The 19,748-nt window shown below is 40.8% G+C and overlaps 1 protein-coding gene across 4 annotated transcripts in view; it reads right to left on the reverse strand.

The window, feature by feature from the left end:
- The window catches only part of dlgap1a (discs, large (Drosophila) homolog-associated protein 1a), an 86,274-nt gene extending 69,062 nt beyond the window's left edge, over positions 1-17,212 (reverse strand). For all 4 annotated transcript variants that reach the window (XM_053486829.1, XM_053486828.1, XM_053486827.1 and 1 more), the window contains exon 1: positions 17,118-17,212. The gene's annotated coding sequence lies outside the window, so the exon portion shown is untranslated. The remainder of the gene's footprint in view (positions 1-17,117) is intronic.
- Positions 17,213-19,748: the final 2,536 nt, after the last annotated feature.

Raw genomic sequence — 19,748 nt, forward strand, 5'->3', positions numbered from 1 at the left:
ACAGGCTAATAATGTAGCACAGAGTAAGCTAAAGTCTGTCCCTGAATCAACACTTCCCTGAACCATCACGCGAGCTTCTTCTGAGCCACAACCACATCTTTTTTGAACAGCTTGGTCACGCACCACTGGGATCGGCATAACACACTCTGGATCCAAACTGGCGATCTCTGGTGGCACAACTTTACTGTTGTGCCACTCGCGGGCCCTTTGCTAATTTTGCTGTATAATATTGTAAATTTTTAAATATTTTGTTTACTAATAATAATAAGTAGGAAAACTAACTGTGTCCCGCAGTGGTAAAGTGCTCGCCCTATCATCCGAAGATCGCTGGTTCGAACCCTGGACGATGCTGTTTTCCGTGAGCGATGGTGCGTGAGCGAGCAGTTTGAAAAGATAAAAGATGCGGTCGGCTGACATCACGTGGTTCAGAGAAAACACGGGATAGTCTCCGCCCTCCTGACTGAGTGGTAGTAGTAGCAGCCTTAATGTGGGAGTCCACTAGTGACGGGGAGGAATTGGCTACGAGAAAATTGGAACCCCCCAAAAAAAAATGTATTACTAAAATGTACATGCTGTCAAAAAATATCCAATAATATTTTTTAACTCTTTTGACGATATTTTTTGTAGTCATGTAAATATGACTAATGACTAATAATAGCTAATAAACGTCAAGCAATTGTTTACTAAGCGCACATAATGCAGGTGATTTTCGTTTATCCACACCCACAAAAGCTCCTAAGTGAATAAGCCAAATTGTGACTAAACAGTGAAACACAGGCTTATAAACACAGCGTGTGTTAAATCTTCCAGGTCGATCACAGCAGGTCGACTTCCACAGACACACACTAACTCTTTCTCAGTGTCTCAGGGCGCCATTATTTTTTTTATCCCTATCAAATCTGTCATCTTGTTTGTTCACAAATTTGTTTTTATCCACAGCAATAATTGAGGCTTGGTTCATTTTTTTTTTTATTAATTAACGAACCAAGACACAAAACAGGTAAAAAAGCTTGTTTATTTTGTTAGTTAAAGGTCCTTATCTTAGGGTTAGCACAGGGTTCAGAGCGCCGAGTTAAAATACCCTTCAGATATTCTCATTTTTCTCTCAGTTTCTCTCCTCTCCCGTATGTGCCATTTCAGTGTTTGTGTTAATGAGCTACTGCTGAGCCACGCCCCCTCAGTGGACAGCAGAGCTGAGGAACAACCCAGGGGGAGGGGCTTTTTTATATGAGGTCATATTAGGTGGGAAAATCTAATTGGCTTGTTTAAACCCTAAGCATTACAAAAATAGAAAAATGGCTCACACACACACAGGAGTCTTCTCAAAACATGACTAAAAAGGGAGTCCCGCATGATAAGTGCCCTTTAAAGGGAACTACATGATGCTGTTGTATTTTTACACACGTTTTTTATTCCCACACTGACCTGAAAGCTTCGAAGCAAAACCCGAAGTTAGCGAACGTCTAAAGAAGTCTTTATCCGCTGCCCTTAGGAGCAGACTCTCTCCCACAAGGCAGTTAAACAACCTGGTGTCAAATGACCTGCTTTCTTGTCTGAACCTTGAACAGACGGAGAGAATAAAGTGAGAGAAAGAGAGAGAGAGAGAGAAATTGATAGTTTATTCGCTCCTGCTGCTGGTTTCCCGCCTTAGGCGGACACTTTGACTCGTTCCGTACTGCTGTTCAGCTGAAGCTGATTTGCAAACAAAAGGAGCCACTGATCATCCTCCACGTTTCGAGGCAGCCACAGGCACCGCAGCCAGAGAGCGAGAGAGAAAACGCCTTCACCGGTTTTGCTAGCGTCTCAGCAGCGCTTTTTGCACCGCAAGGCTTCCAGCTAGGATTGTTACAGTGTCGCAGTGAGTCATGGTATACGGTCGGACCATTACATTGTTTTTTTTCTATCTATTAATTCATTTTTCCCCACAATATTTCAGCAGCATCCATTACTATCGTTTTCAGGAGGTTTTCTCGTAAAAATTTTCACAACCCCGTTGCGGCAGATTCGCCCTTAAATCACGCCGCACCAGGGACTGCACATTCCCGGCTAAACTCTGCTAGCATGTTTTTATCTTTTTCATCCATACGCTCTTGCACTTAACTCATAACTAAACAAATAACCTTCTACTTTGAAGGTTTAAAAAGGAAAACTGCATGCATAGGATCGTTTTGTAAAACACAGTGCCTTTAATTCTCACCACTGGCTCGTGTGTTATTAAATAGTCATTTAACATTACAATACCTCAAAACCTTTTTTACAGCATGAAAATTTAAACACCTCTACAGTAAGCGATTCTGCACACAGGTGCAGCTTAACAACCCAAACAACAACCGCCACTAACTCTCGAGTTTAATTACTACAAGAAAATCCAAGACACTCTGAGTAGATTCTGTGTTTCATTACAGGACCAAAGCTTTGGGGAGGTTCTGTCTCAAGCCGACTCAGCAGAATGCCATTTAAAAAAACAATAGCATCAATGGTGGAAGGAACAAACTGTAAACACTGTCCTTTATTCTGGCATAGAGGTTAGCACGGTCATTCACACCACCTGGGAAGCGAGGGTTCGATTCCCACCTTGGGTCTGTGTGTAGAGTTTGTATGTTCTCCTCGTGCTCCGGTTTCCGTCCACGGTCCAAAAGCATGCAGATTAGGCTAATCGGTATTCCCAAATTTTCCATAGTATGTTAGTGAATGTGTCTGTGTGCGATTATGTGCTTGTGTGCCCTGTGATCATTTGGCATCCCATCCAGGATGTACCCCGCCTCGTGCCATGAGTCCATTGGCAAAGGCTCCCGGCCTCCCGCGCCCCTGTACAGGATAAGCGCTACAGAGGAGGAATGAGAGAGTGAGTGATCATGTAATCTGACATGAAGAACACACGTCCTGGAATTCAGATGAGATTTTATTGGGATCCAGTACACTGTGATAATTAATAATGCCAGGTTCATGCTAACTGGGAAAGCACTCAACAACTGGCTAATGGAATCAGGAATTTAAAGACAAAAAAGTGACAGATTTCTTAAACAAACCTCGAAAAAAGAGACACCTAATGGCGGAGTTTTTTTTTTTCCTAAGTCTCATCTGCGTATTTTGATTGCAGTTTATTTAAAAGAATGATTTGCTGATTCTGATTTTAGCCAAAGTCTGACCTGCCTATTATGAGTTCCATGTTTTTTTTTTTACTTTTCTTCTTTTTTTTAAGCATGATCTGCTGATACGGATTTGGTCCGATTTTTTCTTTTCTTTTTTTTAACCTGTTCTGCTGACTCTGATGTTTCTTTGTCAGAGCTATACCTGACAGCAAACCCACACATTTTATTAAGTTAATTTGTTAACTTTAATGTAAAAGTGAACTCAGACTGGTAAATACATTACACTTTCTCTAAAACAGCATGTTGCAAGTTGTAGGACTTTCTCTCATTATGCTCCACGTGAGTGGACAGATGATTTCTTTTCATGTACAAAACAAATCCAACAGAAAATGAGTCGTGACACCAGCGGACTACATCAAACCAGACTACATCGATTCCCAAATATGCCCCACCATGGCAGTTCTGAATCATATCAATAATATACAAAGTCTCGTCCTCCTTTAGCAATACACACTGTCAGGTAGCGTCAGTCCCTGAGGTCGACCACGTCAATGAAATCTGTTACGAGCAACAATTTGAGGTGTGAAGATCCGGTGGTCAAATACAGAGATGTATGAGCCTTGTTGTCTTTGATGCAAAGTGTAAACTCTGATGTACAAACATATGGATTATGTTTTACCTTTGCACAGTGACCTTTATTTTGGAAGCCTTGTGCCGGAGAGCCTCATACTGTATGGATTCGGTCGGTATGTTGGCCAGGCGATGCAGCAACCTACTAATAGCCGAGAAAACCAAGCTAAAGATGGAGTACACATCCTTAAAGATGGATGGATCGCTAACTCCTGAGCAACGATTCTATCTCTAAGTATAAATATAAATTCTAAGCTATATGATGAGTAGTGTCTCTATCTTGTCACAGTAAAGCACATTAAGACCCCAGGCTCCAGTTAGCATGAACATAACCTGCATGAGGCTAATACACATCATTAAGTTCTATTGACCTGACTATTAGCCATGTTAGTCCTAATGGAGTTAAATGTGTGTGAATTATGTAAGTAATGCATTACATTCTCAAAATGTCTATCTTGAGGTTCTCTAGAAAAAACACACACACACACACACACACACACACACACACACGCATGCACAAATGCCCCACGTTATGCCATTGATTTGAAAGAAGAGAACCCACAGAACGAGTCAGACAAATCAATCCAGCTTCATGGTAGCGCTTTCATTACCGATGGTGTCCACAAAAATAATGAGACCTTGGCTTTAAAAAGAAAATCATTACAGAAGCACACCTGCCGGCCAGCAAAGCCCACATACAGTGTGCCGAGTGAAAAGGTTCCGGATGTGCGCTCCATAACAGGCTTGTTTCCAAGCAACGGTCCCGATCAACAGTGATGTCCGTGCTTATGGCATGGCTCTGTTCCAATTCCAGCACGCACACACACACACACACACACACACACACACACACAACCACTTACGTACGTCACAGCATAGATATGTTACATTTATGTATCACTGTAGGTCCGTGTGTTCTGATGTAATGACTGTCTACGAAACGCACACCTCCTAAAACGTTTAACGCTCTCAGGGACGAAATGAGCCTGGTCACGGCCTGAGACGTTTATACGCGACTTCACTGATGAATGCAGTCCAGTCTTTTATCCTGTTCCCATCAATAGCAAACCACATACTGTAGCTCTAAATGAAATCACAGTGTGTGATGTTCAACATTATAGGAAAATAATCAGCGTGATAAAGCAGAAATTCTTTTACTAACCTTACATTAATACATTTTTCTTTAGGAGCACATTACAAAGCATTTTATTAGCCTTAAATCACAGCAATTTCAACTACAGCTATTCGATTATTAATGAAATGTGTGTAATTTTGTCCATTTATAGCTACTTTTAATTACTTTGGTGAAATGTCCGAAAAGTCCCCGTTTTTATGCCTCCATGTTTGAGCTTATTGGCCGTCCTTCTGTCCATCTGTCTGTCTGAGATTCTCAATAGCGCAATATCTTAAAGACCACTGGTGGAATGTTTGTAGGGTTTATATACAATTATACAACAGTTCAGACCGAGTAATCCGATTGGATGAGAGGCATTCCACCAGCCTGTGACAAAGAACATCAGAGCACTGTGAGGTGTAACTCTCTGTATGAGTGGGCGTGTCCCAGGTGTTGTCCAGTGGTTAATGACACTAACTGTGTGTCTCGGCGTGGGTGAGAGTAGGTCTGTACGGTCCGCAGTACTGAGGAGAGAGCAGCTGTCTGACTAAACCCACATTCACACCCAGTCACAGAAGCACTTTCAGTAAGAACACACATCTGATAACGTTATGGCGTCTTAAACAACACGCCGTCTCTGCACTCATCACTTCTAAGTCCTTCTAAATCGCCTCTGAACCGGCCGTGTCGTTCTGTTCACGGCTAACGCTTAGCTACTAAGCTAACTCACCTCTAACACAAGGCTGAATCTCAAATCCCTCTCTAGGGCATTGTTCACACGGGCGTTAAAATTGAGTGTTTTTCTTGCGTTCGTAGCGTCCGGTTAGCGCGGATCAAGCGGCGAGTGTTTTCTACACGTAGGAGTGAATGAGAGTGTTCACACGGGCTTTGGTGACGCGCGTTTGTCCGGCTGCACGTTTATACGGCTTCAAAAAAACACTGCATGCAGCTTTTTCTTGGCGTTCAAATCCAAACAAACGCAAGGAAACCGCTTCTAGTTCGTTTTCTTCACGTTCATTTTAGGCTTCGGAGGACCAGATATATCCCATGATCCTACATGCTATACATAGGGAAATGCGGAAAAAGGCAAAATAAAATAAATTGTTGAAAAACATACGCGGAAATTTTCGCATTACGTCCTTTAATCCGACGTTGTGCAGTCAGAGAGTGAACCTAGTAGCGGTGGGCTTTCATATCCAGTTTCCGAAACACTGCCCCCACAGGTTAACACACAAACTACAATCTGGGCTGCAGGCTGACGTTAGACAGAGACAAACGAACGCCAGTGTAGAAGTCAATTGATCGCCACTACAAAACGTAACATAAACGTCTAGGACGTTCAGAGCACGTTTGTTTATCCAAAAACTTCCGTGTGAACAAGGCCTAACCCCTGATCAAGGGCACTACTTGGAACAAGGGATTGTACACTCTACATAGTGCTAGATCCACTAGATTCCCATTTAACACTATTTGGGATTCGACCCCAGAACCTGGAAGGTAACGGTGCTGATATTCTAAAGTGTAATAAGTGTAAATATAAAGTAAATCTGGTGAGTTTCTCAGGACTGTCCATCACCTCCATGGTTTATTCTCCTGACCTTCTGACTACGGAGTATCACTAAGAGTTTAACACCACTCTCACCTCCTGTTAATTACACTAACTGTCGCTCGTTAACTGTTGGTTGCCAGCTCCACCAGTCCTCCGCTAGTTCCTTCAGGTGTGGAAGGTTGTGTGTGGGCGGAGCTAAATAACTGATTAAATAAAGAAACAAATCATAACAAAACCTGTTGATAATAAATGGTGTTTGTGGAACTGTTGTATAAAAGCGATATCACACTCGAGGTCGTGCTGTTGTACCGAATATGAGTGTGATATTTCTCACGTAAATATCACTGTAGACAGAAGCTGAATAAATTTAATTAAACAGAATCAAGGTCACAGCAAATTCACATATCTGAACTCATTTTCCTTGAAAAGCTTCCTTTTCTTGGCGCACAAATTAAGTAACAAGAAGGACTAGACAGGTTGACGTTAGAGGTTTCCCTGGCAACAACTTCACCTCTCCCGAAGTTAGTACAACAAAGAAATTAGACGTTAATAAGATAAAAATGATAATAAAATATTAAAAATGACATTAATAAGACAAGAACAAATGCAGCATGTCCTTCCACCAACATTAAATACACATTTCACAGTAAACATTTCCCTTTGCTAACTAATGCCACTTGAGTCCGAGTGGTTCCTATAGAAACCATAACGTTTCAGAGCGAGTGCATTAATATCAGCCTGCACTAGTGTCAGAGCTGCTGTTAGAGAGAATTAATCAACGGCTTCCAACCAAATGGTATAATTTTTCTATCTTGGAGGAACGAGCTACTGAACGTAAGGATGCTACACGTTCGCTCCATCTTATGTTTGTATGTAGGTGGAAAACAAACAGGAATAAAAGTTACCTCTTCTGTTTAACCCTTAGCGTAGGCGGACTTTGAAAGGGAGGTTCAGCACTGACATTATTAACAGTATCATGTACAAACTGACAAGGAACCATTTTAATCCCTGTGATGTTTTACAGACGCCGCGTTAACGGTGAGAATGAAACACTTTGGAAGCTACGCACCGTCCTCACACTCCTTCCTTCGCAGTCTTGGAGGAGGCGTGAAGAAGCAGCTCATGAGCTTCACTATTAGACAACAGCAATTACATCAACTTTCCAGCTCCAGCTGCAAGTCTTCCCGACGCGGGAGGCTCCGGAGGGAGCGTGTACGCTGTAGAGCTGCAGGTTTCGCCGAAACGCTGAAGGTTTGTGACCTACATCTGACCTGCTGGTGGATGAGAGAGGGTTCGGAGCTCAGAGAGCCACTTGGGGGGTCTAGGAGTGGATTGGATACCTCCCAGGTGGAGGTGCTTCCTGTTGATACGCAGGATGTTTATCTCGGTGTAAATTTCACCCCAGTGTCATTCTGCACTCCCCACTTGTTTGCGTATCTAGGAATGATAATCATAAAAACTGATCTATGTCTGAAACAAGATTTTGTAACGCTATTTTATGCATCACCTCATGATTCCGGCACACTTTAGGACGGATTGCCCTGAATTCACACTCTTACACTTTCATGTCTGTAGGTTGGAGGCAAAGAGATGCAAAACCCAAGACAAGATCCTCTATAATTTTAATATCACGCCATAATCCATGTAACAACCTTTTTAACTGTTCACTAAAAGATGTAAAAATTCCTGGACATATTTGGTTAAAGCAATGAACTGGTCATCACTTATTCTGTAGCACTAACATATATTTTTTTAATGGACTTGATGAGCTTCGCCTTGCACATCGAAACGGTGAGAATCCCGAGGTTAGACAGAGAACCAGGAGGATCTTCTGGTCCATAGGTGCTGGGATGTGGCACTGGGATTTAATCAAAACTTATTCCAAAATAAAGAAGGGGTGATTATGTAAACAACACCTTTCCTTAACGACTTAAGCTGTTGGACAGACGGCGCTTTTGGTGTACTATCTACTTATTTGGCTCTCATATCGTCATATATGTTTATACTTTGTCCCAAAAGAGCTAATATCTGGGGGAAGACAGAAAAAGTGAAATCTGGCCTGCAAGAACTCTGAGTCTCTGGTGGATTTCTTCCAGGACTTGTGCATGTTCGCTGAACATTAGACGACTACAGAACTACAGAATCTACCTTTAATGCATTGCTTGTTTTCCTATTGGATTCAAGATTCTGAAAAGTGTAGAAATACAGTAGCCTGTAGTTGGAGCCACTGAGTCGGACACTGGAACAGGGTAGACTTTGATTCGATTTGATTCAACAGGTTTCAAAATATAAATAAATACAAATATTTTACCAATAATCTATCGCTACCCTGCCAGTTTTCTTTTCCCCTCTCCAGGTAAACACAAAGGTTGTTTGTATCTTTTGCAAAAGCTGTGAAATATTTCAATGAATTAAAAAAAAAAAAAAAAAAACGTTTATAAGTTTACCACAAACATTTTAAGTCAATCTTGACCAAAACAAACAAAAAAAAAGATTACATTGCAAAACGAATTAAATCGCGTAGCTCTATAAACTCATTCTCTCCACAAAAGTCACCAAGTTCACCAATTCTCTAGAAAGCCGTCACTGAAATCTTGGAGATCGAGCCGTCTCCGTCCGTACATTCAGTCCTGACACACAGAGCACTCGTGTGATTCACGGCTCGTTTTGTGACGCAACAGTCCTGCTATACCGAGAGCAGCGTGTTTTTCTCTTTTTTTTCTTTTTTTTTGTGAATCATCCTCCCACCTTGCAGAGCATAAATACCACCTGTTCAGCGCGCGAGAACTCGCCAGGACACAGACAGAACGCGGTACAGAAAGCTTCATTAGCATGCAGGCCCCCCACCTCCTCCAGCTGCAGCCGCGATAAATATTAGCGCTATTATTAGCGCAGCGGGCAAAAGTAGCTTCAGAGTGGAGGAATCTCAGTAAAGTGGTCCTGGGAAATGAATTAGCGACAGGAGATGCGATTCTGATATTGGGACGGAATAGAGCATGACATGAGGCGAAGCATTATGGGAAAAATAATCAGTGACAGGGTGGTGTGAGTTTCTGTTATTACCTTAAAGCTGATTATTAACATGTCCTGGTGTGTTTTATTGTTTTTATACCACAGCAGTTACATTTAAAGAACACAAAAACAACACTGTCTATCTATTTACCGTCACTGTACATGTAATGTCATGGAACGGCGATGAAACAGATTCTCACTGAGATGCGGATACGTCCAGGAGACGTTCAAAACTTGTTTGCGTCAGTGGAAAGTGAAGCGAGTTGACTTTTTTTTGCATTTTGTGCAAGATTTAGTGAAGACGTAGCCCCACGGGTCCCAAGAATGTTATCAAGGACAGTAGCAAGAAGAAAAGGGAGTCGCTTTCAGTTTGGTTTTTAAAGCAGCCGGTGCCGAGAGGAATCATAAATTAAGGTTGAGTGAGGTTTAGTGTCTATTTATTTTATATTTGACTTCATTTACATGGCTTTACTAAATGATTTGATTGTTTTCATATGCAAAAATATGATTATAGTGTTGGAAATTAGTAATATTGGCAATATGTTTGGGCGGCTGGTACGGATTATCGGCATTTACATTATTTCCTATGAAAAAAATGCGTTTCGTAATACGAAATTTCACCTTAAGACGCCCCCCTTTAGTACAGATGGGGGGAGGAAACATCTTTCACATCTTTTAGTGATATATCGTGATTCTTTTGTTGCATGAAGATTCCTAAAGAAAAATTATAAAAAAATTTTATATACATTTGTTTGCATTTGAGCTGTTAATACGTTGCAGTTCCTCTGTAATCCTACAGGTGGTGTGCTCTACCATAAACTAGGGCTGCACGATATTGGGGAAAAATTACATTGCGATATTTTTTTTTCCTGCGATATATATTGCGATGTGTACAGATTTATTTATGTTCACCAGGTGTTTTAAACTGCTTAAAAATCAAATAATAATTCAAGAATAATTGGGGTAATTTTGTAAGCATTTTTAAAGAATAAAAAGATGTAAAAGTATAATCAAAACCCTAAATTAAAATACTTTTTTAAGCTTATTTTGGGTTGTTTCATAAACAGTTTGGCTTACCTTATTCACTGTTAATTCAGGCAAATCAAGGCTCTAATACGTTATGAAATTAATAATGAATGTTGCTTTTACCCTGATGAAAGGGAACTCATTTTGTGAATGAAAAGAGGACACTTTAAGATCACGTTAAGGAATTAACATGAGTGACAAAATAAGTAATTAAACATTTTATTCAACAACTTCTTTTTTGAAAACAGATTAGTAAATATATTTTGTCACAACAAAAAAAACGTGTTGGTCATCAGCTAACAAAAAAAAATTTAACTTTTCAACAACTCTATAAAAATATTTGGTTTCTTTATATAAATCTATATATATATATATATATATATATATATATACACACAGTTCTTTATGATCTACAAGACTGCACGCTGCTTTTGCTCTGCCTATGTGGACACACGCACTGCGTAAGGCGTCACACTGGCAAACGCATCCGAAATATTTTTTATTTAATTTTTTTTGCTTTGGACGGCAATCTGATCTGGCTTTGCATTCATCATACAGTACCTTGTGGTGCCGACTCAAATGGTCGAACAAATTCGTAGTATTTCCGCGAGTTGTGGCAACAACTGCCAGGCACTCCCGACAAAGCACATGTTTTTGGTCAGCATCATCCTTTTTGTATCCAAAATACTTCCATATGACGGACATTGCGGTTCTTTTTGCGACCAAATCTTCCATTTCGGCACTTTTCACACCGCGCGTCCCGCGCTCATTTAGCCATGCGCACGCAGAGACTGTGTGCATGAAGTAGGTGAAGCAACGTGTGCTCTGTATTTTTTTAAAGAACCCTTAAATACGAGTTAATTACTTTATATTTGACAAATACTGTATAGATCTGTGAAGAGAAAGTTTAGAAATATAGAAAGTACATTTTTAAATCAGACCAGCAGAATTTTTTTTATTTTGTCCTGCATCGTGACTGCCGCGATGTGACTGCCGCGATGTGACTACCGCGCATGCGTACATCGCGATGATGATGCTGAAACGATGTATTGTGCAGCCCTACCATAAACTATTCACATAAGCTAATTATTTGCCAAGTTTGTTTAAAATTGTAAAAAATAAACCAGATAAAATCGTGATGCTAACAGAATCGCAGTACAGATGGAGTCCGTCCCGAGGTATCGCGATGTTATTGTATCGGGCGATCCCCGGTGATTCCCGTGCCTACTGTATATGCAGTAAAATAGCATTTGGTTTTCAGATGCTCCAGCGAGCACGCTTGTCAAAAATCGATCCCGCTATTCGAGTGCAAGTCCAGTCCCGTTCATTACTCCATTAAGCAGCGTTTAATGCACTATGATGAGGTCATAACACACCATAAAGAGAAGCCTCCCTGTGCCATGTGATAATAATTTACCCTGAAAGTGTGTCAGCTCGGCTGAATCATGTGAAAGGAGCTGATCGAATTGAAAGTCATACGGCATTATGGCAATCAGGCTGACGCATTATGCCATCACACACACACACACACACACACACAAAGTTAGCTTCCTCCTCTGCCACGCATCCTACCTCTTATAATAAACCGTCCATATTTGCATGACTAAATAGTTTTAACGATTTATTTTTTTCCCCTCTTTATTTTGAGTCACTCTATAACAAGTCGCAAGGACGTCACGGTCACAGGATGAGAGTCACCCTGGGGCGTATTATTTTAATCTGATTATTGTCTTAATTGAGCTTTACGCCACTAACGAGATTATTTTATCCGCATTTCCAAATAAAGCAGATCTCCAGCCACCGCTCGCTCAGACCACTCTACAGCAGAGCGGATATCAACTCGGAAATATAACGTCACGTTAGCTTGGAGGTGCACAGTTACGGACTCAAGTCCATCTGTTGCGTTGCACAAAGTATTGGCACCCCTCTACCCTCTCTAAAAGAAAAGCCAGTGACTCTACTGGTATGTTGATTACAAAAATCACATATTATTTGACAGGTGTACACACACACACACACACACACACACACACACACACAGTATGCAGAGAAATGCTTTTACAACTGTTCATGAACTAAAATGGAAAGATAAAATAGAAAGATTTCACTAAAATGAAAATAGAGTATTTACAATAAAAATAAAATAGAAATAAAATAAAAATTTGGGTTGGAATATACAAATTTATAGAAGTTACTAAATAAAACAGAATTTAAATTAAAAATACATGTATTAATTACATGATTTACAGAATGTGCAAAATGTAATTGAAAACTGATACAAGTTATCATCATTATTATTATTATTATTATCATATAATGTGACATACAGTACAGCATCATGATCTTCTTTCTTCTTTTAATCATCGAAAATCAGGTAAACGTACATGACATGAACCGGTGACTGTTTATCCTCAGTACAGTATTAACACTGACGTGGTCGCACATGTGATGGCCGACAAACATCAACGTGGTCATAAACATCACCCTGATGAGGGTTAGACGTCAATCAACTCACTCCAAACACCTGACGTACACTGATGGAGGAGTGCGTCATTAACCGTCTTCAACACAGTGTTTAAAAATACCTGGAGAAATATAGTTACTAGTAACTCATACTGTATCCCCTATATGGACCGGACATGCAGGTAACTTTTGAAGTTTTTTAGACCACAACTTCCTCCACAGGGCTTCCTGCTCGCTCCTCGCGGCCTCTCAGAGACGCTCAGCAGGTCAAACCACACACACTTCCTGTCTTTCTAGACTTCCCTAAATGTGAGTATAAGTGATCGATATGTTTGAAGTTTACTCTTACAGGCAGGATTTATGTCCAAGGCGGATCAATGCCACGACCACTCGCTGGCTCAGCGTGATTTAAACAAACCCTCGGGACGGAGACAGCGTCCTGTTTAAGATCATCAGGGACGGGGTTAGCGTCAAAGGATCGAGTCGGGTAGACGCTGGGCGAGACGTCGCTCAAACTGCAGCTCAGATCTTTGCTTCTTATTTTATTGACTCATGTTTAAATCAGACGATTCTGAGATTCGTTCTGCTCTTTTAATTTGTATTTTGATGTCAAAAAAACTTATTGGAAGCAAAAATAAATAAATGTAACACTCAGTAAAGGTCTGTATCCCGGTGTATCTCAGTGGGTCTCATCATTGTCTCTGTCTGTCTGTCTGTCTTACTTTGTCTCACCGCTCTCTTGTCTTTCTCTGTGTCTGTCCCTGTCTCTCCGTCAGTCTGTCTCACTCTGCCTCTGTGACTCTCTGTCTCGTATTCTTTTCCCTGACGGTCTCTCTGTGTGTATGTCTCTCTTTCTCACTCTCTCTCTTTTTGTGTCTCTATTTGCCTCTGTGTACCTGTGATCTCTCGCTCTCTCTCTCTCTATTTCTCACTGTCATCTTTCATTTCTCTCTCTCAATTTTCTCCGATCTTCTCTCTGCATCTCTCTGTCTGTCTTTTTCTGTCTCTCCCTCTCTCTGTTCTGCATCTCAGTCTTTTTGTCTTTATCTCTTTTTTTCTCCCTTACTTTGTCATTTCCTCTCTCTTTCTCTTGCTTGTTTGTACGGCTCTGTCTCTCTCTCCCTGTCCGCTTCTCTCTCTCTCTCTGTGTCAGTCTCTATATCTCTGACTATGTGTCTCTCTTTCTCTTTGTATCTCTGCTTGTCTCTCTCTTTCTCTTCTTTCTGCATCTCTCTGTCTGTCTGTCTTTTCCCGTCTGTCCCTCTCTCTGTTGGCATCTCAGGTTTTTTGTCTTTATCTGTTTTTGTCTCCCCTACTTTGTCATTCCCCCCCTCTCTCTTTCTATCTCTCTCTCTCGTCTCTCTCTCCCTGTCCGCTTCTCTCTTTGTCAGTCTCTATGTCTCTCACTATATGTCTCTCTATCTCTTCGTATCTCTGCTTGTCTCTCTCTCTCTCTCAGTGTCTCACATTTACATTAAAAACGCTGCAACCTAAAAAACACAGCACGTCTGATTCACTTTCTGCGTCTGAGTCGATTCGGAGTCGATTTCCCAGTGCAGACGAGTGAATCTGATCGACACCTCCTCAACATCACGCTTAATCACTAATAAAGACACAATGTTGGAATAATATCATAGATCATAAAGTAATATGACACAAAATGTATCACAATATTAGTACAAGCAGTGTTCAGAAATAAAGAATAAAATAGGAGAGTTTTTAAAAATGATACTCTAATGAATCTAATTATACTGCACATCCCCTCCCCTCCCCCCCCTCTCTTCTGTCACCTTTCCTCACATCACCCAGCAAATTCCCTGACTAAAGCCTGAAAGATTACAACGTTTCCACCGCAGCTGCTGTTAAACGCATCGATAACCGTCACACCGTCCTGCAGCTTCCTTCCATCTGAACAAAATCCCCATGTACTGTAACTCCTCCATCTTTAATTTTTTTTATTTTTATCAAATGTCCTCGATCGGCCTGAACACACTTAGCTATGAGTTTAGCATTATCTGAGCCTACAGTACATCACTCCACAGCAGCGTCTGCTCAGTGATCAGCGTCTCTAACAGACGTATAGTGTCTGACAGACTGCCATCTAAAAACAAGACAAACAAACAACCAGAACTTGATGATTTTCCTCCTCAGCCATAATTAGCGCTCTGACCTCAGACTGAGGAACGGAGACGCAGCTGAAAAATCTGAAGGCGGGTTTGGGGACGTTGCGTTCCGGACGTCGTCCCACGTAGTTAGTGTGTGAGGACTAAAGCTGGGTTTATGGTGTAAGATCTCAGTCTCAGACATTTTTCATGACGTCACAAATTTAGCTTTCGACCGAATATGGCCGAAGTTAAATGAAAATAAACCACGTCCCTGCACACATCAGAGTCGTCCAGACAGGTCAAGATCTGCTGAATTCCAGCTTTGTCCACCCTTCTAACGTGACGCACGCAACGAAGACGTGACGCTCACACTGTCCTCTTTTAAAGCATCACTATTATTATACAGAAGGACTTGTTTGTGTTTACGCAACATTGTTTCCTGCACGAGTCGATCTGCGGATCATTCTGATCGATGACGGTGTATCCTCTGAGGATCTCCTCTGTATAATCTGACGCAAGGAACACTCGTTATCACAAGGTCTGACACAGGACTCGTCTGAGATCTAATGATTCCAAATCTGGTGCATTGTGATGAGTAATATTCATTCATTCCTCTCCAGATCCATCATGACCCTGACCAGGATAAAGCACATGCACAAGACAGCCAAGGGAAGCTTCTCTAGATGCTAGTTTCTCTTCTTAAGAGCCGGAGAGGAACTAGACGAAGCACAGTTATCTTAAGGAAGGAAAAGATTGGAGCGTCTAATCAATATGAGATGGTGGTGTTTCACCTCATAACACACTGAGGCCTCCGGAGAGGAGAGTCCTGCCGTGTTTCGATGGTTCACCCATCTCGTGAGCTAATCTCCATAACAATAATTAAGAGAATGAATGAACATGTGTGTGTGTGTTGCATATTGCTCAGATTTAAAAATCATTCCAAAGGAGGTGAGGGCGTATTCATCAAGGATTAATTATTTTAGTCCAGAAGACAGCGGAACAGAATGTAGTGATGAGATTCCGTTACCTGTTTGTTGGCTGATCAAATGCATGTTAAATTTAAAAGAAAATTATGTTTCTTTCCTTGTGGTACACTGAGTACCGTTCATATTGTACTGTAGCTCCAGCTTTGATCCTGATCTCAGATTACCGTTCTCCTCCCACCTCCCACTTCATGATGGATCGACTCCCCATAATCGCCCATAGTTGTCTATCTACTGTATATCTGTGAATATAAGTCTTTAGATCCCATCTTCGCATCCCATCCAGGCGTTCCCAGGAGAAACTCCAGATCCACCATAACATGACCCTGACCAGGAAAAAAAAAACAACACCAAAGGAGGCTTCTCTGCTTCGCCAGGAGAGCCGGAGAGGAACCGGACGGAGGCAGAAGGAAACATGATTATCTCAGGGAAGCAGAAGATTGGAGCGTCTAATCAATATGAGATGGTGGTGTTTCACCTCATCACACAGCGAGGCCTCCGGAGAGGACGGAGACATCAGCAGGTTTATGAAACAGGTCGTGATGGAATGAATAAAGGATTAACAAACCTATATACAGATCTATAATAAATGACAGTCCTGCTGTACAAAGTGTTTAAATGGTTTACACTGAGCGAATCTCTATTCTAATAATTAGGAGAGTGTGTGTGTGTGTGTGTGTGTGTGTGTGTTGTATATTTATCGGATTTTTAAACCATTCCAAAGCAGGTGAGAGTAATTCATTAAGGATTAACCGGATTGGTCCGGAAATCAGCGGAACACGTCGGATTGTTGCTCTTCACGAGCTCGAGCTCAGCGCATTTCGGCGCTCTGTTGCGCAACAGCCTCGTCTCTCTAAATGCGCACTTCGGCATCACCGACATTCCCAAACCCCCGGCGCGGCGCAGCACGTCACACACACACACACACACACCTCTCACCGTCCCTGCTCGAGCCCGCTGAGAGGAGCCTCCACTCCCGGACCGAGTCGCGAGCGCGGGGAGGACGCAGCGGCTCCCCGCAGTCCCGTTCCCGCGCAAACACGCAGCAGAGCGCGTGAAGGCGCGCGGACAGCAAGACAAACACCCACCCGAGACCCGAGTAAAACCGCATCAACGCGTCCGCACGGCAAGGTGTCGTCTTACCTGGAGTTCTGTATTAATCACCAGACATCATCATCATCATCCTGCAGTGCTGATGGAGGAGAGAGGGACAGAGAGAGAGAGAGGGAGCACTGGATGGAGGAGAGATGATTGAGACGCAGAAACAAGCAGAGCGGTTTCCTCCTCCTCCACACACACACACACACACACACACACTTGACAGCGACGCTCTAATGCAGGTGCGTCTCAAATAGTCTGTAATCAGCTCCAAGTGCACTTCTCCTAGTGCACTTCTTCATCTGCTCCAAGCTGCTCTAGCTGGACTGCTTTAGATCTTCACTTCCTGAAGTGGCCCTGAAGTATTATTAACAAAACTCAAAAAATAATAATAATAATAAACCTGGAAAACAAAATAACAAAACTGAAAACCAGAACAAAACAAAACTGAAAACAAAATAACAAAAAACGAAACAAAATAACAAATTCAAAACCAAATTAACAAAATGGAAAACAAAATAACTAATTTACTCAAAAACAAAACAAAACCCGAAACAAAATAACAAAACCCAAAACTAAGTGGTTTTTTTTATTTGTTATTTGGTTTTGAATTTGTTATTTTGTTTTCCGTTTTGTTAATTTGTATTGCACTTATCGGCCAGTCAGATACAAACTGGAAAAGGTACAGTAGGTATAGTTTATATGACGAGACATCTGTCACTCAAGATATACAGGAAGTACTGTAGTAGCGGTAGATTCGTGTGTGTATGAATGTGCAAACGTGTACCCTCCTTATTGTGGTTTCAAATATGACGTTCTTACGGTGGACCTGAAGTCATTTTATGTTTTTTATTTTTTTTTATTTTGCACTTTACGGCCACCGTAGTTTAAAGTGAAGCAGAACACACAAGAAACAAAGATAGAGAAACAAGTTCCTACTTCCTGTATATCTTGAGTGACAGATGTCTCGTCCAATCAGCGGTAAGAACTTAATTCGCAAACTATACCTACCTTTTCCAGTTTGTATCTGACTGGCCGAGAAGTGCAATACAAATTAACAAAACGCAAAACAAAAACAAAACAAAACGGAAAACAAAATAACAAATTCAAAACCAAATTAACAAAATGGAAAACAAATTAACAAATCCGAAAACAAAATACCAAAACCAAAAACAAAACAACAAAACCCAAAACAAAATAACAAACTAGTTTTGGGTTTTGTTATTTTGTTTTGGGGTTTTGATATTTTGTTTTTGAATTAGTTATTTTGTTTTCCATTTTGTTAATTTGGTTTTGAATTTGTTATTTTGTTTTCCGTTTTGTTTTGTTTTTGTTATTTCGTTTTTTAATTTATTTTGTTTTCAGTTTTGTTAATTTGTTTTGCACTTTATCTCCCTCCTCGAGTCTAGGAATAATTACTAGAGAGAGCTTACTAATGACGTCACAACACAGAACACACACCATTCCGTACACAAGAGCTCAACCATGATTACTACAATCATCATCATCATCACCTTCTTCTCGTTATTCAATTTACCCGAATAATTTTTTTGTAATGAAATAATAAAAAATATTAAGAAGCCTAAGAAATAATTTTGACGTTAAATTGCAATTTGATATGGAATATGAGCCATATACGCATATCTCAGATTACTGTTCTCCTCCTAACTCATGATGGATCGACTCCCCATAATCACCCATACTGTAGTTGTCTATTCATATTTGCAAATATACAGTAAGTGTTTATTTGTGTGTGCAACCTGGATGCAATATACAGTACTGAAATGAAAAGACGCAAAATATCACCTTGTTGTCATCTGTGAGTTTATTTCTTTTTAAAATAACCTTACATACACACTATTACCATTTTGATTTACCATGGTATGCGTAGTTTAAGTGTTTAAAGTGTGTGTGCACCACCAAAACAAAATAACTGTAGACTGTGTTCACATTGTTCATGCAGAGCATACTGTATCACGGAACAAAGGTTGCTGCAGACTCCTGCAAAAGGAGACGATTTGCTTCTCCATGTTTGAGAAGATCTTACCAAACCAGAGTGACTTGGACTGGTTGAACACAGGCATGGCTCTGCTCCAGGGACAGGATTATGTTCAGGGACAGGATTATGTTCAGGTACAGGATTATGTCCAGGGACAGGATTATGTCATAGAATGCACAAGAACAGTCTTTATCACGCATCATTAATGTCTAGGTTTGATGGACACGTACGATTACTCCGCCAGTGAGTTAACAAGTTGTTTGCATGTTACTGACTGATACAACACCAGCATAAAAATGATACATCCAACGCCAGGCTGTTGTCTCGATTTCTATTTTCAAAAGTTTGACAAATGTTTAGTTGTTTTCCTATGTGCTTTGCTAACAGACGAGATAAGCTAAATGTGAAAAAAAAAAAAGAAGCTAGAAATGTGCTTGATTAATCAGGTGCAAGTTACGAAAAACTGATCAAAACCATTTACAAACAGTGCGTAGCGGATTGTTTTATTATTATTGTTTATGAGCTAGCTAAACAATAGCTGTTGTTTTTAACTTTTAGCCTCTTTACTGACAAACTAATGAAAATGAATAATGAATTTACATAGACTCTATAATAAAATTATTAAAGAAATACCTATTTCTTTAGTATTTCTCTTTATCCATATTTATTTCTTACGT

The sequence above is a fragment of the Clarias gariepinus genome, chromosome 25 (genome assembly GCF_024256425.1).
Source record: "Clarias gariepinus isolate MV-2021 ecotype Netherlands chromosome 25, CGAR_prim_01v2, whole genome shotgun sequence".
NCBI classification, from domain to species: Eukaryota; Metazoa; Chordata; class Actinopteri; order Siluriformes; family Clariidae; genus Clarias; species Clarias gariepinus.